The sequence below is a fragment of the Lissotriton helveticus genome, chromosome 1_1, assembly GCF_964261635.1.
Source record: "Lissotriton helveticus chromosome 1_1, aLisHel1.1, whole genome shotgun sequence".
NCBI classification, from domain to species: Eukaryota; Metazoa; Chordata; class Amphibia; order Caudata; family Salamandridae; genus Lissotriton; species Lissotriton helveticus.
The window spans coordinates 1063504957-1063532017 of NC_136057.1; positions in this window are offsets into that span (position 1 = coordinate 1063504957).

A 27061-nucleotide genomic window follows, 5' to 3' on the forward strand; every position below is an offset into this window, starting at 1 on the left:
GTCCCTTGCTCACTACGCCACTGGAGTCAAGCTATCCTGGCTGATGAAGGTTGATAGCCAGATACTGGTCCTAGGATGCTTGATTCCTGTCCAGGGAAGACATGGCTTGGCAGTTCGGTCTGGACTGTTCCCCTGAGGCTCAGGGTCAAGACTGATTTGCATATGGCCATGTCTGAACGGGGTGGCTTGGTGAGCAAAATAACGATGGATTAAACCCAGATCTGTGACTGGGGGTGAATGTTTTGCCATTGTGCAACATTCCGTCCATCATCTTGTGTGTTTTGCTATTCACACTATGTGGGAAGGGTATGCCCAGAGGTGGGTCCCTTGCTCACTACGCCACTGGAGTCAAGCTATCCTGGCTGATGACGGCTGATAGCCAGAAACCGGTCCTAGGATGCTTGATTCTGGTCCAGGGAATACATGGCTTGGCAGTTCGGTCTGGACTGTTCCCATGAGGTACAGGGTCAAGACTGATTTGCATATGGCCATGGCTGAACGGGGTGGCTTGTTCAGCAAAATGCCGATGGATTAAACTCAGATCTGTGACTGGGGGTGAATTTTTTGCCATTGTGCAACATTTGATCCATCATCTTGTGTGTTTTGCTATTCACCCTATGTGGGAAGGGTATGCCCAGACGTGGGTCCCTTGCTCACTGTGCCACTGGAGTCAAGCTATCCCGGCTGATGAAGGCTGATAGCCAGAAACCGGTTCTAGGATGCTTGATTCCGGTCCAGGGAAGACATGGCTTGGCAGTTCGGTCTGGACTGTTCCCATGAGGCTCAGGGCCAAGACTGATTTGCATATGGCCATGTCTGAACGGGGTGGCTAACAAATTGAGGCAGCACCGGCTTTGTGGCTGAAAAATCACTGCAGCCCAAGTCCTGAGCACTGTGTCACCGAAGTCTGTGGCACCCGCTCCAACGCCTGCTTCATGGCTATGAAATTGACGCAGCACCTGCATCGCCGCCATTGAATCAATGCAGTGTGTCTACATTTTTGACCCGTCGTCCCTCGACGCCATCTCTCCATCGACATCACCCGCAGTAAGGAACTTAAGCCAAGTGTATGGAGATCGACATTTCACCTCCCCTTCCAGTAAGGAAACGATGCATCACCTCCCCTGACAGTAAGGAACCGAGGCATCACCTTCCCTGCGTAGCAGTAAGAAACCAACCAATCACATTCCCTTGCAGTAACAAACTAACACATCACAGTCCCTGGGAGTAAGTAACCAATGCATCGCTTTGCTTTTCTGGCACTTCAACTCACCTCCCCTGCACCTGTTTGGTCTTTGAATTTGGATGCATCCAAAGTACTTTGTGCTAAAAGAAACAGATCCATAGATTTCTATGGGCTGAACTTGCTTAACCTTTTAAAGGTGATACTTTGACTTGTGTATGTTGGATTTTTGTCATTTTGGTCTTGTTTTATTCAGATAAATATTGGCTATTGTTCTAAACTGATGTGGACTCCATTTGTAGTACTTTCACTGAGTTACTGTGTGTATGTACAAAGGCTTTACATATTGTCTCTGAGATAAGCCTGACTGCTCATGCCAAGCTAGCAATGGGGTGAGCAGGGGTTATCTTAGTTGTGTGACTTCTTTACCCTGACTAGAGTGAGTCCGTACTTGGACAGGATGGAAACCACTGCCAACTAGAGACCCCATTTCTAACAGTCACAAACCAAATTGTGATTCAATAATGCGTTACTGAATCACAAGATGGGTATAATACATTAGAAAATGCTTATTTGAGTTCGCAAATGGCCCAAATCTGCAAATTGGGATATTTGCAACTGCAAAAAAGCTTTGTACGTCTACCTCTTAAAGTCTCTTGCTTGCATCAACAAGGCTCTTTAAGAGGTTTTATAGTCTACTATTCACCTGATTACGAGTGTAGGTGTTATTTATTTCACCTGATAAATAAAAAAAACACAGGGAACGTTATTTACTGGGTATAATAAATAACACTAATTTCAAGTTTGTGGGAAATAAGATGCGGATTTTGGTGTTTAACGCACCAAAATCCGCCTAATATGGTAAATACTGTATGAGTTTCCGGCATTATATTTCACCGTAATTTAATGACAGTAGAGGTATTTAACGAATCAGATAATTATCGGGCGCTTTAATACAACCAAACTTGTAATTCCAACCCATTCATAAACAGGGGGTTTGTGAATGGGTTTGAATAATCAACTTACTCGTAATCAGGCCCTAAATGTTTTTTAGGAGGCTTTTGTTGTAAATAAGTATTGAACAGCTTATTTATATTAGAAGCTGTAATTTAATAGAGCACAAACAGCAGTCTACCAAACGCTTGCTGGCCAGGCACAAACTGACTCGAGTAGGATTCCAAATGAGTCAGAGCCACCTAAATTCTAGAATACAGGCAAAGAGCATAGGAAATGAAGATCATAGAGTTGGGAGAAATAAGTAATACATTTACAACACATCTTCCCTCATCAATACAGAAAAGAAAACACAAGATTAATAAAAAACAAAGTTATTAAGCAGAAATCAGCAAGTTAATCACAATAATAATCATTCAAGTACAAAGGTGGTCTACGGTACCTTGAGTGTCTGACATCCCCAGGATTGGTCACGGAACCAGAAATTGAAGGATTGGAAGTAGTGTTAGAAGAACTACTACATTGCGAGTCAGTAACATCACCACCACCATTACACTGCCTTTGGACTGGAAATGAATGAGAAACAGTAGAATCTTCCGATGAAGCAAACATATAACCACTATTCTCACCACTGATAACATTATTCCCAAAAGACACAGTCTCTCTATTTATTTTTTTCTGATACAAAGCTACTCTCCTCAAATTTCATTTTTCACCATTAGTTAGAGTAAGATAATGAGGAAAAACATTTTTTACAGTGAATGGACCTCTAAATTTTGACAAACCTTTAGTGAATCTACTTGGTCTCACCTTCACTAAGTCACCCTCTTCAATTTTTGAAGAATAAGACTGTGGACTGGTAATACTCTCACAATGCGCATCATCAAATAACAAACTTTTCAGCCAAGAGGGTGTTAATTTAGTACTGGGAACTCTGCCACGCATGATTTCAAAAGGAGATTTGTTCTTTGAACCATGAGTGGAAGTGCGATATGCATAAACCATTTCTTGTACTAAATCATTAACTGGAACACCTTGAGTGATGGCCATTTGAATAGTGCCTTTCACAAGTCTGTTTAAGCACTCACACAAGCCATTTCCCTGCGGGTTATAGCGAGAGGTTCTATGGTATTTAATGCCAAAGTTATTCAAAAAAGAACACATGGAATGAGAAACCAACTGTGTCCCATTGTCAGTGACAACAACGCTAGGAGAGCCTTCTTGTTGGAACAAGGACTTTAAATGTCTAATAGTTGTTTCTGTTGTAATGTCTCTTAAAAATTCAACTGAAAGCCATTTGCTAAAAACATCAATAGAGACTATGGCAAATCGCTGAGACAAAGGTAACTCCTCCATGGGGCCAATGAAATCAAAACATAAGGTATGCCAAGGTAAGTCAGGATGAAGCAATTTCCCCACATTTGATCCAACAGCAACTCTCAACCTTTTCTCTCTCTCCTTACAATATGTACATGCCTCAACCCAAGACGAAACTTGAGAGTCCAAACCAGGCCACCAGAAGTTGACCCTTAATCTTTGTTGTGTTAACGTCTGTCCCAAATGGCCCTCATGTGCCAAGGTTATTAACCTAGATCTCAGGGTAGAGGGCGGAATACATTTCTCTCCACGCATCAAAACATTGTCTTTATATAAAGAAAGTTCATCAATGACCTTTAAAAATTGTCTCACACTAACGCTAACACAACTTTCACGCCTGGGACCAACTCTTAATAACTAAACAACCTCTCTTAAGACACTGTCCTTTGACATGGCATCCATCCAATCATCCTTTGAAAAAAGACCCTTCACCCAAATGAAGAATGTCATCAATCCAAGCAATGTTGCCGTCAAAATTCTCTAAACAAAAATCTGTATTATTAGTTTCCTGAGTGTCAACGGACAGCCTTGACAAACAGTCTGCCTGGAAATTTCTCCATCCTTCTAAATGCGATATCTCAAATTGATACTCCTGCAATTTCGCAGCTAATCTAGCAAGCCTAGGAGAACCACAAGTGGCACCACCAGGTAAAAAAATACGGACTTGTGGTTTGTGATCAGTCTTTAAATTGAATTTAGCACCCCAAAGATAAGTGCGGAAATATTGCGTACCCCATGCCGCTGCTAAGGCCTCCTTTTCGATGACCGAATAGTTTCTTTCAGAAGCTGACAAGGTACGTGAGGCAAATGCAATGGGACGAGCACCCTCCTTGTGCTTCTGAAGAAGCACAGCACCGATGCCAGTGGCACTAGCATCAACCAACAGTGTCGAAGTGTTCTTAGTATCAAAAGGTGCGAGAATATTTGCATTAAAAATGTCCTTTTTTATGTTGTTAAAACAATTCTCATGCTCAACACACCAATTGAATTTACACCCTTTTTTCAGTAACTCTCTCATGGGTATGGTTTTTTCTGAAAATTTCTCTACAAATCGCGAATAGTATTCAATCAAACCCATGAAAGAGCGCAACTGGTCTTTGTCTGCAGGACTAGGAGCCAAACGTATAGCTTCCAAAAGATCTCTTTTAGGTTTGACACCGTCGGCTGATATTTCATGACCCAAGTAATCTATATTCTGCACAAGAAAAGAACACTTTTCCTTTCGTAATGTGAGACCAGTGTCCCTAACCCTGTGCAAAACATCCTTGAGTACACGATTGTGACCAGCTACAGTGTCACCAAAAAGCAGATTATTGTCTTGAAAGAAGATAACGTTATGTATTCCTCTGAAAATCTCACTAACCATCCTTTGAAACACACTGGCTGCTGATATTAAACCAAAAGGAGGCCGTGTGAATTGGAAAATACCCTCAGTAGTCACAAAAGCAGTGAGTTCCTTGGAAGACTCATGTAGTCTTACCTGGTGATATGCACTCTTCAGGTCAAGCTTAGAAAAAAACTTAGCCCCCTGAAGAGTAGATACCATTTCACCAATGTTGGGCAAGGGGAAAGTGTCTGCAACCACACACTTGTTCAAAGACCTGAGGTCAACACAAAACCTCAGTTTGCCATCCGATTTTTTACAAATCACTACCGGAGAAACCCACGCAGAGGCTTCCACCGGCTCAATCACACCACTCTGCAACATTTCATCAATCAGTATTTTTACTTCATCCCTTATGGACAAAGGTACCCTCCTTAATTTGTGTTGAACGGGAATACTGTTTTTCTTCAGTTTAATGAAGTGGGAATACCCCTTAAATTCACCCAATTCATTATTGAAAACAGTTTTAAACTCCTCCAGAATATTGTCAACACTCTCATCCTCAATTACCATAACTTGGTTTTTCGCTCTGGGATTAATAATGATATAAAGATCATATTGATGTACCCATCCCAAAATGGGTGGGCCATCCACAGAAACATAAACTCGACCAAAGGTAGACCTTTTCTCAAAAACAATATCAGAGTCAAAATAACCAATAATGTCAATTTTTTCTCCTTGGAAACCAGTAGGATTAATGTCACTTTGAACAAGATCTTTGTTCTTCCATATGCTTGTAAACAAATCTTGCGGTATGATTGTATAACGAGATCCGGTGTCTACCATCAAGTACACTTTGTGTTTATCAATAAGGAAAAGCGCCTTGGGTCTGTTCTGACATCTCTCTTCACTGACAATGACAACATCATTGATAACAAGAAGTTTGTCTCTTTCACTACCATTTTCACATATATAGTCTTCCACAACAGCCACTCTTTGTTTGATCTTAGCTCTGTACATTTTAGAGAAATGTCCACACGGCCACATTTGAGGCACTCTTTGTTCGCAGCAAAACAGAATCTTGCTTCAGAGGAGTGACTATAACTACCACACCTTGAGCATTGTTTATTGCTGGGGATGTTCCTTCTCTGGAAATATTTATTTTTATTTTTAACAACAGCAATGGATTCTTCCTCACAATGCTCACACTCCGGATTACTCTTTTTAACAGAAACTTCAGAGACATCTTGTTGTGATGTGCTTTTCTTATGGGAGTCAATAACCCTCATACAGTTCTCTGATTCCTCAATGACTTTCGCCAAGTCGATAGCTGCTTTCAATGAAGGATTCTTGGCCGCCCATAGTCTCTCTTGTATTTTTTTATTAGCACACTGGACCATAAGCTGATCCCTTATGAGCTCATCGTTCATGGTTCCAAATTTACATTTAATAGATAACTCTCTTAGACGTGCTACAAAGTCATCTACAGATTCAGCTTCTCTTTGATGTTGCGTATAAAACTTGTAGCGGTTCATTACAAGATTCTCTTCCTTTGAAAATCTTACCTCAAGCCTAGCAATGGCTTCTTTATACTCATCCGGCATAGCTTGCCCATTCGCTTGTAGAGCTATAGGCAAGAACCGAAAGACTCTCTGACCTTCTTTGCCAAGTGAGCTGAGAAGAATAGCCTTTTTGCGCTTTGCAGAAAATTCTTGCCCGTCTAATGCTTCCAGGTAATTGTCAAATATAATAAACCAATCCTCCCATGGAATTTGTGGATTTCCAACATCGGTTAAAAATGGAGGTGGAAGAATGACATTTACAGGAACATTCACCTGTTGAGCCATAATGTGTGCACACAAACTTAAATTGTGAATATATCAGTTCTTTTGAAAATACAATATATAATAAATGACTCTAAACAGAATCTCCTTCAGTAACTTTCTTCTTTGCCTTTTAGACAGTAGACTTTAACGTTCCTTTATATTTCTAAAATGACATACCTTTTAATATATTTCTGAATCGGAGTCTCAGGATTTGCTTCGTAATTGTTTTAATTTCGATTTAAAAGAACGAAGCTTTGAGGAAATGCAGTCAAAAACGGACTTTTTCAACTACTTAAAATGGCCTCGATCCAAACAGAGGCTTGTCTTGTTTCAAAGCGAGGCTTGAAGCACAGCACGTCGCGTAACTGTGACGTGCAGCCTCCCTGGATACACCATGTTGAATCCGAGCCTCTCGCGCAAGAACACAAAGCGCAGAGATGAGCGCGCACAGAGTGCGAGACTGAATTCAAACGACGCGGGCTACTCACAGTCCGTTGTATGCACAGCAATGTAACACAAATGCCAGGCAATTCCCTCCGCATTGAAGAAACATCATTTCTTCACCTTCTTTGACATCCGATGCTCTCTTGCACGTAGTGGGTTTCCTCGCGATGGCAGCTGCTGCTTGTCACAACGGAATCTCCTTAAAAGATCCTCTTCCACTCTCTGGACACAGCTTGACCTTCTTACACCTTCTGACCAGCAAGTATCGTCGCCAAATTGTTGTAAATAAGTATTGAACAGCTTATTTATATTAGAAGCTGTAATTTAATAGAGCACAAACAGCAGTCTACCAAACGCTTGCTGGCCAGGCACAAACTGACTCGAGTAGGATTCCATATGAGTCAGAGCCACCTAAATTCTAGAGTACAGGCAAAGAGCATAGGAAATGAAGATCATAGAGTTGGGAGAAATAAGTAATACATTTACAACAGCTTTCTTTTCAATCTTCATGTATCTGTGTTTTCACTGATCAATAGCTCTTCATAGGTTCATATGTTCTTAACTGAGGGCTCAAATTTGTCAACAAAATAACAAATAACACACCAGTAAGCTCTTCAAGTTTTCATTTTTCAATAGGACCAATCCACAAAGGTCTCTCACATTCAGATTTTTTCTATAAAATGTGAGCATACTCAAGCTTTGCTATGGAAACAATCCTTGCTTGGTTGTATGACAAAAGGTAGAGTACAGAATTATTTGGGGCTAAAATAGTGTGACAAAAATACTGAGGAATGTAAGTGTATATACATAAGCATAGATTTACTACTTTTATATTCACAGCTATGTACCTTGAAGAAATACATATCTTGCGAAATTTTATATTAGGCCTGGGTGCGATTTTTCATTCTCCTCCTTGGAGAAATTTAGTGACTCGCATAATTTTTTTAATGCAGAGTTCCATCCAACTTATGCTCATTGTTATGTGGCAGGATTTTTTCCCGTTCTAGCAACACAATGACAACAGAGACAATGCGAGGCTCCAGCAAGTGAGCGGGTCAGAGCGAGCCAGATTTGGCATCCCTTAGCATGATTTCCGGTTGCTAGGAAGCCTACTGCTATGATTGTCCAACACGAGCAGTCACAGTGAGAAGCCTATTCTGGAGTAGATAGTAGGGGAAGAGGTGTGGCGCCGCGGCCAGGGCGACTGACGCTGGAATCTGGGGACCACGGTTCGATCCCCGGCTCCGGCGGCAGGTTAGCCCAGCACCATGTGACTCTGGGCAATAGCTCGCTTAATCTTCCCGACGGCCCCCAGCGCCTAGAGACCCTTACGGGTGATTATGCGCTTTACAAATGTGGACTTTACTTTACTTTACTTTACTTGTAAAGCAGCAAAATCAACTAAAAGAAATGTTTTGAGTAGGTATTCTACTCAACTGGATGGTTCAGGTCATTTTTTAGCACCAAAGAAATGTTTTTAATTTTACTTTTTTTAACCGGAATCAAGCGGCACAGAGACTCCAACTTCCTCCTCTTGCCCAGAACGCTCCTACCACTGCTTTGTCTATCCCTTGGTCACTTTTCATTTTGAATTGGAGGGGTGAGGATAATTTCGCATTAATTTGCATATTTTGCATTCACTTTTTTAGTTTTTTCTAAGGGAAGTTCACACATTTTCGTGAGGGCTGGGGGCTTCGTTTTTTAATATTGTTTCTCCATTTTCATCGGTGTTGTTTGTGGATTTTGCACCATTTTGGTAATTTTGCTGTCTGGAGCCTAGTTTGCCCACAGCCAGCAAGCTATAGGCATTTTGTGTATATTTTAAAAACATTTCTGTGCTATATATTTTGTTTTTAAAACATCTATTGATTTAGTGATTGCATTTGATTAATTCAAAATGTTTTTATTGTATTTTACTTTTACTGCAAAGTTGTGTGGTGAGGTACATTTGTATGCCTTGAGATGTTTGTAGTTGGTGAATTTTTTAAGTTGACAGATAATTCTCGTTTTTGACATTGGTGAATTAATGGTAGTCTTTTCTTCTTTGTTTATCATGCCTCCTTTCTTTGCTGACCAAGTGGTTAATTGTGTATGCCAGTGAGTATTTTATGTATTTATTTATCTATTTATTAAGCTTATAGAGCGAGGCAGCTACCCAACAAGGGTTTCCCGGCGTTGGACGAGCAAAGAGCTTGGTAACATAAGGTTTAATACAATGAACAGAGTTATTGGTTGAATAGCCAGGTCTTAAGGGCTCTGCGAAAGCGGATGTAACTAGTTTCTTTGCGGATATCCAGGGGGAGAGAGTTTCAGAGTTTGGTATCTAGGTATGAAAAAGATCTGCCACCTATCCTGGTGAGTATGTGTGTGTGTATGTTTTTGCTATAGGCCACTTTTTTGTTTTTGTTCTAGGCCTAGTTTGTTCTCCATGCAATGTGGTAGCGTTGCCATTAGTGAAACCTGTGTGCCTTTGCCCTTGATCTCCATGTGTTCTTTGCAGTCCATTTCTTGTTGCTTGTTATTGTGAACATGTGGCTGGGGGACATTTTGTGTAGTCACTGTGCTTTTACTACATGCCTGCCTGTGTCCTTTGTTTTCCATGACTTTGCTCTTGGTAGGAAATGTGGCAAGGTGACCATTTTGTGTAACCAGTCTTCTTTGCTTTTGGTATTGGTCTGAATGTGTTTTTTGTGGTCCATAACTTTGCCCTTGGTGGCCATGTGGTAGGGTGTCCATTTTGTGCAGCTAGTGTGCTTTACTTTTGCAATAGACCTGCATGTGTTCTTTGTGGTTCATGCACTCTTGCTTGTTGTTCTCAACATGTGGCCGTTGGACATTTTGTATAGCCTGTGTGTACTGTAAATCATTTTCTTCCTTTTTTTCCAAGCCATTTTCTAAGGACGGTGACAGAACAGACCTATGCTTTTCTTGTTACATTTTTCTGTTGATATGAGTTTAATGTGCTTGAGGATGATTGTAGTACAGTGTATTTTTCTGCATTTTTTCCATTTTCCCATGCGCCTCTTTGCCTCCCATAGAATTTCTCATAGTCCCTGGGAACACCCGTAATTTTTTTTTCAATTATTTGATTTGATGCCAAAGGTGTCTCATAGGCCATAGGCATACACCAGCAATAATTTGGTAAAATGTTTCCATTTTACTATGCCTGCCAGATGTATCTCATAGGCCATAGGTGCATACCAGCAATACTTTTTTTAAGGATTATTCTGTTTTCCATGCACCCCCTGCCTGCCAGAGGTGTCTCACATGCCATAGGCGCACAGCAGCAATAACTTTTTTAAAGATTATTGCATTTTCCCCTGTACCCCTTGCATCCCATAGGTCTCTCAACGGTGCACACCAGCAATAATTTTTTAAGGTTTGTTCCATTTTCGCCTGCCCCCCCTGCCTGCCATACACTTCCCATAGGCGCACACCAGAAATATTTTTTAAGGATTATTCCATTTTTCTCTGCACCTCCTGCCAGCCAAGGGTGACTCATAAGCTAAAGGTGCACACCAGCAATACTTTTTGTAAGGATTGTTCCATTTTCTCCTGCACTTCCTGCCTGCAATAGCTGCCTCACAGGCCATAGGTCCACACCAGCAAAAATGTTTATAAGGATTATTACATTTTTTACTGCCTCCCCTGCCTGCCATAGATGTATCATAGGCACACACCAGCAATAGTTATTTTATGTTTAGAATGCTTTATTGAAATAATAAACACAGTAACACATCAGTACATCATCATAAAGCATGAAATAGAAGTAAAATATGAATATGATTACAATTTAATAAACCCTTGAAAGGGAAAACTTGCATGTAGAGAAAAAGCATTTAACATTTTGGGATTTTTGAAAGAGAGGAAAAAGGAGTAAGAAGATAAAACAGTTATATTGAAAAGTAAGAAACCATTAAATATTAAATAAGTTAAAATGGTATCGTAGATATAAGTGAAATCAAGTAGACGTTCTGGAAAGAAAAGAGGTTACTGGTGACCACAAAACATCTTTTTTGATCAACAAAGGTAGTGATGTAGTGTGGGCACGGTCAAGCCTATGATGGTGACAAAGCAAGCTCCACCAAGCTTGATATGAAACTTTAGAGGTATCCTTCCAAATAGTGGTGATAATCTGAAAAGAAATAGCTAAAAACAAGTCGATACATTTACCCACATTGTTCTGAGCGACCCAAAAAGGTGAAAAACTACCCAAAAACAAATGTACAATATCAAAAGCAACATTAGTAGATAATATTTCATTCCATTTGGACCATATATGAGACCAGCATGATTTGACTAAAGGACAGTGGAAGAACATATGAAGAAAGTCACTGTTCTCATAGGAGCATCACCAACATTTTTTAGATTCTAACAATTTCAATTTATACAGGTTAGTAGAGGTGAAAAAACTCTATTATAAAAGTAATATAAAGTCTGTGTTGTGCTAGCTGAACGTGAGGCATTATGGATTTTTGACCAAATGGAATCCCATGTTTGAAGTGAAAAGTCCTGGGCCAAATCCTCTCCCATTCTAAGCTGGATTTAATTCTAGCATCAACTGAATGGGACAACATCTTGTAAATAACAGCTACATTAAATTGGATGGCAAATTCAAATAGGGAGGAGGGGGTCTGCTCAGGTGTATCAGAGGAACAACCTTGGGAAGAAAGACAGATTAGAGCTGCACTAAGCAGGGGGTAATGAAGGGCGTGTGTGGTAGAGATACCATAGGACTCCCGGACATCAGAAAAGACCATAAAGGACCCATCTTTCAAGAAGTAGTCTAGTGTAATGATGTCTTCCAGAATAGAGCTCGATTGTTAATCTTTACATTTTTATTATACCAGACTGGAGTGCAGGAAAAGTGATCCGCAGGGGAGAGATGAATTTTGAGCAGAGAGTTTGTGAGAGCTTTGGAGTGAGTAAAGATAGGTGAGGATAAACACTTTGGGGTTGGGAAAGACGGGTAGCTGTGATAAAAGAGAAAGGCGTATATTGAGCTTGTTCTAATGAGCTCCAGGCCATTATCGGTGTCTGTGTGGGTTCAGTTAAAAAAGTCCATATTTGTTTCAGGTTGAATGCTGAATGGTAACATCTAAGATTAGGGAAATTAACTCAACCCAGGTCTTTGGGTTGTTGGAGACGAGAAAGTGAAATACTAGCCTTACGATTATCCCATAGAAATTTGGTCAAGGAATGATTAATGGTACTAAAAGAGGAAAGTGGGAGGGAGACCGGGAGCATAGATAGATAAAAATTAATAATTGGAAGAAGCATAATTTTATTTGTAGGTAATCTACCTCACCAGGATAAGAAAAGTGGGGACCAGCTTTCAGTGAGAACAGAGTTTTTTAAGTATGTCCGCAAGGTTGATTTTAATAGTTTCCCTAATGCTAGTAGCATATAGGATAGCTAAGCATTTGATACTTTTGGAGTTCCATTCAAACCCTGTGTCGTGAAACATATGAGAAAGGCAGTACATATTTAAAGGCATGACTTCAGATTTGTCGACATTCAGTTTATAGCTGGAAACTATGGAATAATCATGTAATAATGAGAAGAAAGCCGGCCAAGAAGTAGATGGATTGGAGATATATAACAGAATATCGTCTGCGTATGCAGAGAATTTAATATCAATATTGTTGAATTGGAGACCTGTATATTCTGATGAGTGTCCAAGTTTTTCTAAGAAGGATTCCAAAGCGAGATTAAATAAAAGGGGGGAAAGAGGACAGCCCTGCCAAGTCCCTCTAAGAAGTGGGAAATATTTAGATTGGCAACCATTCACCCAAATTGAGGTAGAGGGAGCAGAATATAACAACTGAATGTATCTGATATTAAGAGGACTGAAGCCGTGCCTTTTTAATGCACCAAAAATAAAATCCCAATTTACCCTATCAAATGCTTTTTAGCATCTAATGTAATGGCGGCGACTGGTGAATTCATTTTAGAAGCTAGATGGATAATATTAAGGAAGGTACTCGAGTTATCCGCGATAGATCGTCGTTTGACAAAACCTGATTGATATATATTAATGAGGTCTGGGATAACCTTATTGATGCGAAGAGCAAGTATTTTGGCAAACATTTTACAATCTGTATTAACGAGGGATATGGGTCTGTAATTTTTACAAAGAGAGGGGTCTTTATCTTTTTTAGGGATCAAACAAAACATTGCCTGGGTAAAAGAGGCACATGAAAATGACTTATCAATAAGAATAACTGTGGGACCAGAAATTATTTAAACTGAAGAAAGAATCGAACAGTCAAACCGTCCAGGCCAGGTGTTTTATCCTTGGGCAAAAGATTGATGGCATTGATGATTTCTTGTTCCAAGATAGGAACCCCAAAATTGTAAGCTCAATAGTCTGAAAAAGGGAATCAATTTGTTCAGAAGAAGGGGTTGATTCTGTGGTGTATAGGGAAGTATAATAATTAGTGAAACAATCAAGAATCTTAGCATCTGTAGTATGCAGAATTCCAGAATTATCTATGATACCACAATTTTAGATTTTAGATTTTTGCTTTTTGATCTTAAGATAGTTAGCTACAGATCTACCAGCCTTGTTCCGGCCACCATACATCTTAGCATTGAATTTGAGGAGGTTATTACAAGCAGAATCCCAGGATTCTTTGCTATATTGCATTTTTGCTTTGATGAGGTTGTACATAGTGTCGGGACAATTGGTGGTGAAGTATTTGTATCTAAAGCTTTAGTTTGCTTTAGAATGGATGTTGACGCCGCAAGTGCTTTCTTTTTTTTCCGGGACACAAAGTCAATTATGAAACCCCTGGCGGTAGCTTTGAAGGCATCCCAGATAAAATTATATTGAGAAGCAGAGGGAAGGTTATTAATAAAAAATTCCTGTATAAAAAGTGTGAATTGTTCGATAAATTGAGAATCTAGGAAAAGGGAATTGTTGAAGCGCCATCAACGGAATGTGGGGTCAGGTGAAGGATAGTCCATGTCTAAAATGATAGGGGTGTCATCAAAGATAAGAATGGAGCCAATCTCTGCATTGTTGTGTGAGGAAAATGTAATCTATGCGGAAATTAAAACTATGAACAGGGGAGAAAAAGGAAAATTCTAAGACATTAGGTTAAGAGGTTCTCCATGAGTCTACCAGTCCTCTAGAGGTGATGGCCTTATGAAAAGTCTTCTGCATCTTGTTAGGGATAAATTAAGATTATGATTTCCGGTCAATGAAGAGATCCATGAGTTGATTACAATAGCCACCCACAATCAAATTATCAGCGTCATGAGAGGAGAGGAGAGTAGAAAAATCATTTCAAAAAGATAAGTCAATGCCATTAGGGCTATAATCATTACAAAAAGAGAGTTGAGTATTGTTAACTTTAGTATGCAAAAAAAGCCATCTACCATTAGCCTCTTGAAATTCATTTTGCAACCGAACATTTAGAGACTTATGAAACAAAATAACAACACTGTTAATATTATTTACAGCAAGGGAGCAAAAAGCATCTCCTACCCAATGTTTGCGCGGTGAAGATAAATCTTGTAACTTAAGGTGTGTTTCTTGTAATACTGCAACATGACATTTCAATTTAACAAGGTGAGACAAAATTAGCTTTTTTTAACAAGATTGAGAATACCTTTAACGTTCCAAGAAATGACACGAAGGCCAATCATCAGTAAATCTTAAGCAAACTTAAACAAGAAGGTAAATTAAACTTAAAGCATGAGTAGAAAAAAGATGCAAGAAACTAATAAGGAATGAGATATGCCAGTATCAAAAAGAAACAGAGGTAAGTAAATAAGTAAAATAAAAATATATAAAAACTGAGACGAAGAGGAAAAAAGGAAATGATAAAAAGGAAGCAAATAGAATTAATAGCTTGATGTGTTCATAAGAACGAAGAAAGGAGAGGACAATAAAGTACCATAAGCGCGAAATGGAAAAAAAGATGTACAGCATAGAATAGAGCGAAGAGACAAGGAAAGGAAAGCAGGGAAAAGGAAAGAAAAGGGAAATAGAAGATGAAAAGAAGAGGGGAGCGTAGTCGCACAGAAAAAGCTAACAAGGAAAGGATGACAAAAAGCCAGAAGGCTTTAGTCATAGTGATAGAAAAAAAGAAGAACATTTGAGAGAGGGGGCAAGAGACACGGCTGCCACTCCAAAAATGGGGCAGTGACCCCGAGGAAAGATACGTTTACTAATAGTACAAAGAGGAAAACATTAGAAATAAGGACAAAATGGTAAACATACGAAACAGAATATTAGGGAACTTACCAGACAAATTGAAGACAAGGCAACGGAGTATGTCATACATGACGAACATAAGGATTACATGGGTAGGAACATCAACGTCGAGAACAGCATGCGGAGACCTAAAAAAAAAAAAAGAGAGAGAACAAATATGAAAACAGTTTAGGCTTGCTCAATTCCACAGCTTCTCCCTTGTGAACATGAATACATTTCCGAAGATCAGCCGGGTCATCGAAAGTAAAAGTTCTGTCCTTATAAGTCACTTTAAAAAACAAGCATGGATAAGACAATAACGGCCATTCATGGATCTCAAAGATTGTCTGAGGTCAAAAATTCCTTACGCCGTTTAGCGGTTGGCTTGGAGACGTCTTGACTGAAAAAGACTTTATGTCCAGACCAAAGCATCTGCTTGTGTTGCTTGGCAGCACCAAGGATTGCCATGAAGTCAGAGTACAAGAGAAAGTAGGCGATAATACCTCTAGGTTTGGTTGAAGTAGAGACATTCTGAGGACCCAACCTGGGCGCCCTTTGAATGTTAAAGTCCATAGGTTTTGAGAGGCCAACGATCTACAAGACTTGGTTGTTCAAAAAAGAGATCATATTAGAGCCTTCAGAACCTTCCGGAATTCCGTAAATGCATAGGTTATTGTGCCTATTATGATTTTCCAAGTCCTTTGTAGTCTTCTTAAGTTGAGTAACTTCTTTAGTGAGGATGTCAACCCAGGCAGCAACATCCTGTACGTCACTTATTTTTTGTTCTACATCCAAAAGTCTTGACTCAAGACCGGACCATTTCTCTTCAATTCTCTGAAGTGTGGCAGTAGTGGCCATCATAAAAGGTCTAATGAGGCGTAGTTCGTCCATAATGTCTTCTAACGTCAGAGGGAGAGGGGATTTCGATGGGGAAGATGGGTCCTTTTTGGGACGTTTGTTGGTGCTAACAACATATTCCTTACGACCTCCAAGACCAGACCCAGTAGCTCCATGGGACTTGTTTGAGAGTTGAAAATCCATGGCGAGACGTAATGCGCAACGTGGCGAGAAATATAGTCTCTCAGGGTGAAGTCGCAGTTAATAGAGGCAAGTAGAGAGGATGCCAAAAAACACCTGCAGAGCTGGAGTGAAAATTGCAAAGTAACTTCAGTGCTTCAGTGGAATGGAAGAGAGATTAATGCACCCCACAGCAGACCACCTGAAAGGAGAGGATTAGACCATCCAATAAGTGTGTGGCACTAGCTCAAGTGTTTGATGAAGCAATGTCAAATAAAGTCATTCACTTGCGTTGCGCAATAAGAACAAAAATGATTCACATTTATAGAAATTGTGATAAGAAAATTCTAGTAGCCCGCCGTACAAAATAGCGTTCACTCAGAACAGGGTGCCTGAGGAGATGCAGATTTGAAGGAAAAGCGCTGAAAAAAGTCAACAACAAATCCAAAAAAGTAGCCTCAGTAAGACATCAGCGTAGAAAGCAAAATATCATAAAAGTGAGGCCGCAGATAAAAAAGAGCCCATGAGTGCACACACCTCCATGACGAGTTGCCATCCAGTACTACGCAGCAGTTGACAGATGAAAAGGGGGAAAGTTAGACAGTCCAACATGTATACGCCGTTTGCTGTTCAGTTCTGATGACATATGGTAAGTAGGACATGTCCATAGCAGGCAATAATCTATAGAGCCTCAAAATATGTGCAATAAAACATTGCTGTGGAGAAAAAATCGCCAGCAGCAAAACGCACAAAATGGCAGCTGCATAAAAACGAGGTCATTGAAGAGAAGCAGGCACAGATAAAAAAGCACTGAAAAAGACCAAATACAGGTCTAAAAACTTGCCTCAATGTGCCCTTTAGCTTCCAAAACAAGGGGCCATGCCTCAAAAGCGGGACCACAAGCTGTAGAGGATTCCTTCAGAGTCGACCGGAACTCGGTATCACAGAGCGCCTCAGGGAGCGACCATCTTGAACCGCCGCGCACCTCCAGCAATAGTTATTTTAAGGATTATTCCATTTTCCCTAAACCCTGTGCCTGCCACAAATGTCTTCCAGGCCTTAGAGGCACATGAAGTAAAATTTTCAATCGGTATGTTAAACAATATCTTTCTTCCAGAAAAAGTTGCGGTTTGCTGCTTGCGTACACCTAATCGATGGTGGTGCATGTAGAGGTGCCCCGCTGGCACCTTAATAAAATTTGAAATGTCTCTTTAACTCCATCAAAGAAGAGCCTGAACTTGAAGACCAGGGAGACTTTAACCTGCTTTATTGAATCGAGCCACTCCAGACCCTAGGTCTCACAATCAAAGAATAGACGCATTTCGGCTGTACAACGGCCTTTGCCAATCTAATTTGAGCCATTTTGTTTGGGCGTTTTATACTTGTTAAAATCATTAACAAAAGCAATCCTACATTGAAGTAAATATCATTTCATTAAAAAACGTATAGTCTCATTGGAAAGTTGCCTCACAGTCATGTTATAATGCATAATTTAGGAGGCTCTGGTATTGTACACTGTCTCTCAAAACCAGTAAACTTGCACATTCACAATGCGTGTGTTTTTAGATATTTTACATTTTTGAATTCTCAATGAGAGATTAGAGAAGCACTTTTCAAGGCCCACATGCCTCTCAATTATCTGTATTGAGGTTTTGAGAGACAGTTTACAATACCAGAGCCTCCCAAATTATGCTTTATAGCGTGACTGTGAGGCAGTGCAGGAGAAATATGTTAGTCTTTTTGGGAGTTTGTTTAGAAAACTTTTCAATGAGATGATTTATCTGCAGATGTTTAGTGAAACATCACCTATTATGAGGCTATACATTTTTTTAGGAAATGTTATTTACTGCAATGTAGGATTTCTTCTATGTTAATGATTTTAACAAGTATAAAATGCTCAAACAAAATGGCTGTTGTACAGCCGAAACAAATCTTTTATTTGATTTTGAGACCTAGAGTCCGTAGTGGCTTGATTCAATAAAGCAAGTTAAAGTCTTCCTGGTCTTGGAGTCAGGCTCTTCTTTGATTGAGTGTAAGAAATATTTTAAATATTATGTTTATGCATTGTTTGGAATGGATACACTATTGTTAAATATTTGTGTTGGGTGCACAAGAGACATCACACACAGTACTGCCAGTCAGAAGGCCAGCAGTTACACTACCTGAGTTCTCATCTGTTTCCGTTTGTGCAGCTAAGTGACAATTGCCAGAGAAAAGAAAGAGTTTAAAGATGGCCCCAAAAAAGGGTGTTTCTTCCCAAAAAAGTGAGGAGGAGATGAAGGATATTGCCAACACTGGCAGGCCACCACTCACCTTTTTCAGGAAACGTGGGGTACCTGCTGCACCCTTCACTGGTTAGAAAAAGGCTGGGAGCAGCACTCCTGAATCAACGACACCACCTCAACCTAAAGGCTGGAATGGTGGGTCCCAGGCTCACTGTGCTTCTGGAACCAAGCTATACCTGGCTGAAGAGCCATAACTAGGGAGGAACTGTTTCTAGGTTGCTTGTCTTCTGTTTCAGCGAGGACCTGACCAGGCAGTAATGGGAGGCATGTTCCCATGAGATGCACGGTCATGACTGATTTGCATATGGCTGGGTTTAAAGTGAGGTGGCATGGTGGCCTAAACATTATGCACTGGAATGTGGCCTGAGCTATAGCCAGTGGCTGAGATTAATTCAAGCATTCCATCCATCACCTTGTTGTTTTTGCATTTGACGCCTTAAGTGCGCCGGATATGCCCAGACATGAATCCCGGACTTACTGTGCCACTGGAACCAAGCTCTGTAAACCCCTAACAAGTGAAAAACCGGTCCTGGGTTGCTTGTGTTCCATTTTTGGGAGGACCAGGCCTGGCAGTTTGGGCTCGATTGTTCCCATGAGGAGCAGGGTTAAAACCGATTTGCATATGGTTGGGTCCAAACTGAGGTGGGATAGTGAGCAAAAAACGATGGATTTGGCTGCAACCCGAGCTACAGCCAGTGGCTGAGATCATTCAAGCAGTCCAACTATTACCTTGTTGTTTTTGCATCTAATGTCCTAAGTTCGCCGAGTATGCCCAGACGTGGGTCACTGTGCGACTGGAACAAAGATATACCAGGCTGAAGAGCCCAAAACCAGTCCTTGGTTGCTTGTTATTGGGTTTGGGTTCAGGGAGGACTTTGCCTGGCAGTTTGGGATGGACGGTTTCCATGAGGAGCAGGGCCAAGATTGATTTGCACATGGCTTGGTCCAGACTGAGGTGGCATTGTGGGTGAAAAACAATGGATTGGGGTGTGGTCCGAGTAATTGGCAATGGCTGAGATTAATTCAAGCATAAACATCCATAAATTGGTTGTTTTAGCATTTCAAGCCCATGTCTCTCAGCGATGCAACTACTGAAGTCATGGCGACAAGCACTGAGTGTGGACTAGATTTATCTCAGCCACAAAGTACCAAATTGTTGAAAGAAAGTGGCAACAGGAGCCGTAGGCAGCAACACTGCTTCCTGAAGAAGGAGCAGAACATCACCACCACTGCGGGTTTACAGATTTGTAACATCGCCGCCGAGAATGGAATCCACCACTAGCATGGTCGAAGTATGCCCTACAAAGAGGCATACAGCACAACCACCTACTTCCAGTTCTTCAGGCATTGGCAGTGGCACCCAAAAAATGTTCTCCCCAGTTTGGGACTTCTTTTCGATTAGCAAGCAAAAGGATAACATTGCAGTATTTTCCATTTGCCACGTAAGTGTTCGTTGAGGTAAGCCCAATTTGCACTATGATACTGTAGGTGAAACGTGGTATCTGAAGAAACCTCACACAATCTGGTGGGAGGAGCACCTTAAGAAGATAGTTGCTTGTGGTGGTGATGAGAGAGGGAAAGCAGCTCAGTTCACAGTGATAGAAGAAGGTGTTCATGAAGAAGAAGAGGATTATAGCATCACGCAAAACAGTCCTCTCCTCTGTAGTGTGATGGCAACCCCATCAGCAACCTCAAAATCAAACAAGACTCAGATGCAGACACTCCCACATACAGTGCTTCCCAAAAGATGCACATTGAGTGTACAACCTCCTTGTTCTCTACGAAAGTTGACTGTATCAGTGGCACCAGAAATGCAAAAAATCCAAGCCACTATTACAGGCATGTTTAGGCAGGAGTGGGCCTTACAAACACAAATGCCCAATGAAACGTTTCCCCAAGGGAAGCTGGCTAAAATGTTAGTGCTGCTGAACCTCCTCTCTTTTTCTTTTGTGGAAGGTTTGGGATTTTTAGCAATGCAAGAGTCCCAGCTGGATCTATTTGCCATAATTGCTGTTCCAACACCCATGATGTGCTACAATTTGCTGGCCAAGCTTGCAGCAGAGTGCTGTTCAGACTATTTACCAGACAACAGACATGTGGACCATTTGTCAAGCAACTTATTGCATGTGTATTACTGCACACTAGGGGCCAGATGTAGGAGGCCAAATACAGGTCGGTAATGGCCGATTTTGGCCGTTACCGACCGGTATTTGGAGTTTCAGATGTAGGGGGCCTTAAATTTACCGATTCGGTAAATTTACAGATTCGGTAAATTTACCGATTCTGTAAATTACCGAATCTGTAAATACCGATTCGGTAATTACCGAATGTTACAGATTCGGTAAATAAATCGGTAAAAATACCTACATAGCATTTACCAATTTGTAAATACCGAATCGGTAAAATTTGGTATTTACGAATCGGCAAATACTAATTATCTACATCGGGCCCTAGATCTCTTTTGTGAGGGTTAGGCAACAGCTATCTGCAGGTCTCATGACTGAAGAAAGTTTTAAGGGCATCCAGCAGCATGCACATAGCAATGTTCACCATGGAAAAATTCCATACAGCTGTAGATATCATGGAAGAGTTTAAAAGCATGGTGTCTGAATGGCTTTGACCCAAAGGTCTCAGAATTGGATTTGTTGCCATGGACATTTGCTATATTATAGTCACAGCCATGGAAGAGGGTGGATATTTCAGGGTCCTGTGCTTGGCGCATTGTATTAACCTGAGTGTGCAGGACTTTCTAAAAAAAGAAAACTTAATCAACAACATACTGGCTATGTGCCAAATAATCTGCCCTGATTGCAGTCATTCTTTTAAACACAAAAGCATTTGAAGATTATTCAGCGTGCTACTAGAGTACTGGTTAAAGCCCTCATACAGGAGGTGCCAACACGGTGGAACTTGACCTATTACATACTCCAACATCTGTTTGAGCCATACAGAAGGCTCACTGACAATGTCCTTCAAAGAGGAGGATGCACCTGGCAAAACTATGACATTGGAGGTGGACAAATGGCGGCTTGTCAAGTGTCTGACACAAATGATACTTCCTTTTGAGGTTTTTCTCATGGGAAGTCAGCAAAGATGACAATATGATGAACAAAGTAATTCTGTTGTTACATCTGATACAGGACCAGTTGAGGAAGGTGGCGTAAAAGTTTGCAAATGTGTTGGAGAAAGCATATGAGTTGGTTTAGAGCTTAATCCTTTGCTTGACTGTTAATCCAAGGCGGCAAAGAGTTCTGTGTCCTGCAAAGAGTACTCATATGCCACAATACTTGTTCCACAATACAGCTTTCATACTCCAGAGAGGATAGTGTTCTTATCTCACAGCCAACACCATCATCATCAGCAACACCAGCAAAACGAGCAAGAGAAGAATCTGAACAAACTTCGGCAATGCTGTGGTTACAAGCAGCAGGGCTTAAATCAAGTGCAGTAGCAAGGCAACAGCGGTCGAGCCAGTGGCTGCACCAATGACTGTTCAGATGATGGCCCAAGGCTATCTGGATGATCCAAAAGAGATCTAAATGGATCAAGACCCATTGGTACATTGGTATAGGAAGAAGCGACAATGGCCATGATTTAAATGAGCAAACACTACATACCACAAGATTACACTGCCTCTGAAACAGTGCAGGAGAAGGGCAATTGTTCAGACTTAAGTGTGTTAGTTGAGGAACATCTGAACTCCTGAGTTTGAGAATGAACTTTACTTCCCTGACTAAGTAGCCCACAACAGAACATATCCATCGTAGAACTGATTTGAAAAAAACTATATTCAGAAGAACATTTATATATTTTCTGTCTGACTTAAGCTACCCATTTACTCACATGTATGGAGTGGACCAGTGTGCACACAACCACAAGAAACCTCCATTTGCGTAAAGGACATGAAAACAATGTCTCTCATCTCTATCCTTCTTTTTAGCATTCCCTAGCTGGGCTGGCAGTAAAGATTATCGTTAATTATACAAAAACTGATCTTTTGTTTAGATTCCATGAGAAAAGAGATACAATGGGCAGAAATATGCACCAGCCTTAGAACAGGTAACTATTACATCAATGAGTGATATATTGAGTGAATGATTTATGTGGGGGCTAGAAGGGTGTTGTAGCTAATTTTTAAACCAGATTTGTAATGTTTGGGGATGATTCTGCCTGAATGCTTGCCTTGGTTTTGCATTTCATAATAATTACGTACAAATACTTTTGTGTACTTCTTTTTTCTTCAGGTTCTTCCAAGACTATTCAGTTTAGTTACCAAAACTACGCAAAATGCTCAAACTCTTTTGCTTTTCTTGTTCATCTACACTACTGGTCTATCTCATTTGGGTTGGACTCGGGATGGGAGTAGGGATAGGACTATCACAACATCCAGAAGATGTAAGTTAGGAAAAATGCCTATCTACTTCAATGGGGAAATACATGACTCAAAGACTACGAGTTATACTCCTGTTGGCTGGATAGAGGTGTGTTGATTAGGTAAAGGCAGACTCGTGGCTCCAATGTCAAACTCTAGTTAAGTGGGTGTGGTCTGGGTGGGGACTGTCACTGGACACATGTCACATTATGACATACATTTGTGAGATTGATAAGCCTACTACATGCAGTTACTTGTCTGGGTTTAGTGGAGAGGTTGTATACCCCTTCTCCGTTAAGTTTCCACAACAAAGATTTTTGGACGACGTAGGGTATAATACGGTGCACTAGGGATAGTACACTAGAAATCGCGCTGTTTGACACTCCACCAACTACTGGGGCACCGTCCCAACCCCAGATTAGACTAAACTAGTACAAAAAAGAGAGCTGGGAGTGCTATATTTATGTCTGAAACAATTAGATATTTTAATTTACAAAAAGAAACACAAATAGATCAATGGTCCAAAATTCTAAATTGCAACCATAAATACAATCAAAAATTCTTCTTTTTCTTGTTTTTCTGCAGCCGACGCGTTTCGTCCTAGAAGCAGGACGTCATCAGGGCTGCAATAGCAAACACACAATACAAACACATCAGTACATATATTCAATATCAATCATTAATCACCTGTAAAATGAAAAAAACCAAATCTTTTGGTAACTTTTAAATCCAATACAGCTCACTGTGCCGAGTGGTACTAATAGGGAATTAAATAGCTTAACAATACTACAAAATGAGCGAGAAAATATAAAATTGGGATTTTCACAAATAATCATATCTGTCGTGCCTTATTCGAGCAAGCACGTATTCTACAACATATCTGCTGTTCCTTTTTCGAGCACACAAATATTCAACCTACATCCTGAGATGAAGTGCTGGCAAACTGTTGCACAAGTATTTTAAAAACGATAATTATTAGTCGTGAACCGCTCACCTAATATTCTTGAAGTAAGGCTCCTCTGTTTAATTGACTTCTAATATTGAACCTTTGGTCTAGGCAGTGTTGCTGCAAGAGGCCGATTCATCGTATATATAATAGTAGCATTCACAAACTGGGGTAAGGCAGAAAAAAGGAAAGACCGATCAATTGTCAAACGAATTCTATATATCTACCCAGTTGTAGCCTTCGCTATTCTGGTTCTCTCTTATCTTACACTAACTCCGTATAACCAATCACATTAGAATTCATACCTTTCAAAACTACAAGTCACAGCTTCACTCAAAATCGATTTATCCTTTCTTTAAACCGAGAGTCTTTTAAAAGCGATCTGCCCGTGGCTTCTCACACCTACAAAAGGTTCGAACACAACGATGCATTAGATTGCTCTATTAGCCCTCTTAAATATTGAAAAATTGCGTCTCCCTATTAACTCACCGCATTCCAATATATTGTAGCCAAGCGGAAAAGTAACATCTATATTTGCAGTAGTGCTGTCCATTCGTTCTTCAACTGCCCAATCTAAAAAAGTTTTTTTAACACAAAATGGACATATGATATAAACTTGGCGTGTCTTAACTTCTAATTTAACTATCCCTCTAAACTCTGCCTAACCTTCTTCGCTTACCTTTCGTAATGTGGCCTCCTGTTCCTCACGCCAACCGGGTACGATAAATCCCGGAGGTGAGGTTTCTCTATGCTCCCTGCGTTTAAAAAGAGCCCAATAGCCAATCAGAGCACACAAAAATTCCGCGCGTATTGTAATGCCGCTCACCTGTGAGCCCGTGTGCGTTTCCAATCAGGTCCGCTACCTCTATTTACTACTAAATATTTCCGCTCATGCGTATTAGACTATTGTGCAAGTTGATCAGTTAACCCTAGTATTTCCGGTCATGCGCATATAATATACGTAAGTTTCCAGTCAGGTCCGCTACCTCTATTTACTGCTAAATGTTTCCGCTCATGCGCATTAGACTAGTGTGCATGTTGATCAGTTAACCCTAGTATTTCCGGTCATGCGCATATCTTATACGTGAGTTTCCCAACAGGTGCGCCATATATATAATTATTTGTATTAAAGCGAAGGAGTGATTCCTGAGTATTAGTTATCCTCTCTGCATAACGATTCTAATGATGTGCACTCATACGTTCGTCTAAAGTGACAAGTTTCATTTCTAAACACTCGTCTACAGAGTAAGTTATTCATCTGACGTCACAGTCTTTTTGCACGCTCTGAAAAATAACGGTGTGGTGTTAATTTAATTTCTCGCACCGAATATTGTAATAAGTCATCTCATACTGACTAAATAAAGCCGCCTTTCTTCTTGAACACTGTACTTAAATAAACAAAAACTGGCTCCATGATAAATCATCGTACCTGCCGTGATTTGGCCTACCATTTATTCCGGTATGCTCTATCCTATTGTTGCTATGCTAACCTATTTCCTTGTTGTTTATTTACTTATGCATGCAATTTGGTATTTATATTATTGAAAAGGGGGCAAATTTCTGATGTGTTTCAATATTCTCTTTAAAAATCGATAAATGCCTCCTATTTTGGGCCATTACTTACATGTAATTTCAGAAAAAAGGGGGCACAGAATCATCCAAATATTCAAATATTTAGATTGCACATGTCTACACTGTATCGCCCGAATATGGGCCAGGACGCGTTCATGTCATACTGAAAGAAGGCATCCACAGAGGAAACAACAGTTTGCCTGCTCAACATTCCAGAATGTGTACAATAAACAATAGAATGCCTAATAAAACATATATTTATTGAACCCACTAGTTCTGGTCATGTACATTCATTTTTAGTCCTCGTTCATTGATAATTATGCCAAAAAATGGTGTAGTTCAGAATCAATGTTTAAGCCATGTGTCATACTACGACATTTGATTATCCAACGTGCTTCAGTTTGACGAATCCGTAGTTCCCAATTTCCCCCCCTCACATGTTGGGACACTTTTTCTATGCCATGAAATTTAAATCCCATGTTGGCACCATGTTCCTTTTCCATATGTACGTAGAGTGGGGATCTTGTGTCTCGATTCATGATTGCTCGTCTATGCTCTTGCATTCTTATTTTAAGGGGTCTTTTTGTGCTCCCTATATACACTTTGTTACAGCTACAGATAATAGCATAGACTATTCCTACACTGTTGCAATTGATAAATTCATTAATATAAAATTGCTTAGTTCCATTGAATCTGAAGGTTTTTGTTTTGTTCATGCCGTGCGAGCATATTACACAGGTCCCACAGATATAAAAGCCTTTAGGCTGAGTGGGAAACCAATCTTTGGTTTGTTTCTTTGTTGGACGAATATAATTTGTCGAAACTTTGTCCCTGATAGTTGGACATTTCTTAAACGTTATTAAGGGTCTGTCATCCAGTATCGTAGATAGACCCGGGACACCCTTCAACAGGGTCCAATTCCTACTTAGTGCTTGTCTGATTTTCTCTTTTTGCACACAATATGCTGTGACAAAGGAAGGTTTGTGTCTGGCTAGTTCTTTCTTTTTCGGAAGCAAAGTAGTTGCTCTGTCAATTTTTGACACTTTCTCACTGGCCCTTGCTAGATCTTTTTTGGCATAACCTCTTTTGCCTAGTCTCAGTTTTAGTTGATTTAATTCTTGAATATAGTCTTCATCCCGACTGCAATTTCTTCGGGTTCTGATCATTTCTCCGTATGGTATCCCCCCAATTACAGATCCCGGGTGAAAACTGTCTGCCCTCAAGATGGAGTTGGTAGCAGTTTCTTTCCTGAATAGTCTACTATTAATTTTGTCCCCCACCACTGACAGCGTCACATCTAAGTATTCAATGCTGGATGTGCTTTGATTCATTGTCAGTCTCACATTAAAATCATTATGGTTCAAGTAATGCAGATAATTATTTAAATCATCCGGGGTGCCTCTCCATATTATTAGGATGTCGTCAATGAATCTGGCCCAAAATACCACCAGATCCATCCACTCCCCAGCTCTGCAGCTCCAGGCGTGCTCCCTCTCATACCAGCCCATAAATAGATTGGCATAAGAGGGAGCAAACCTGGATCCCATCGCCGTGCCCC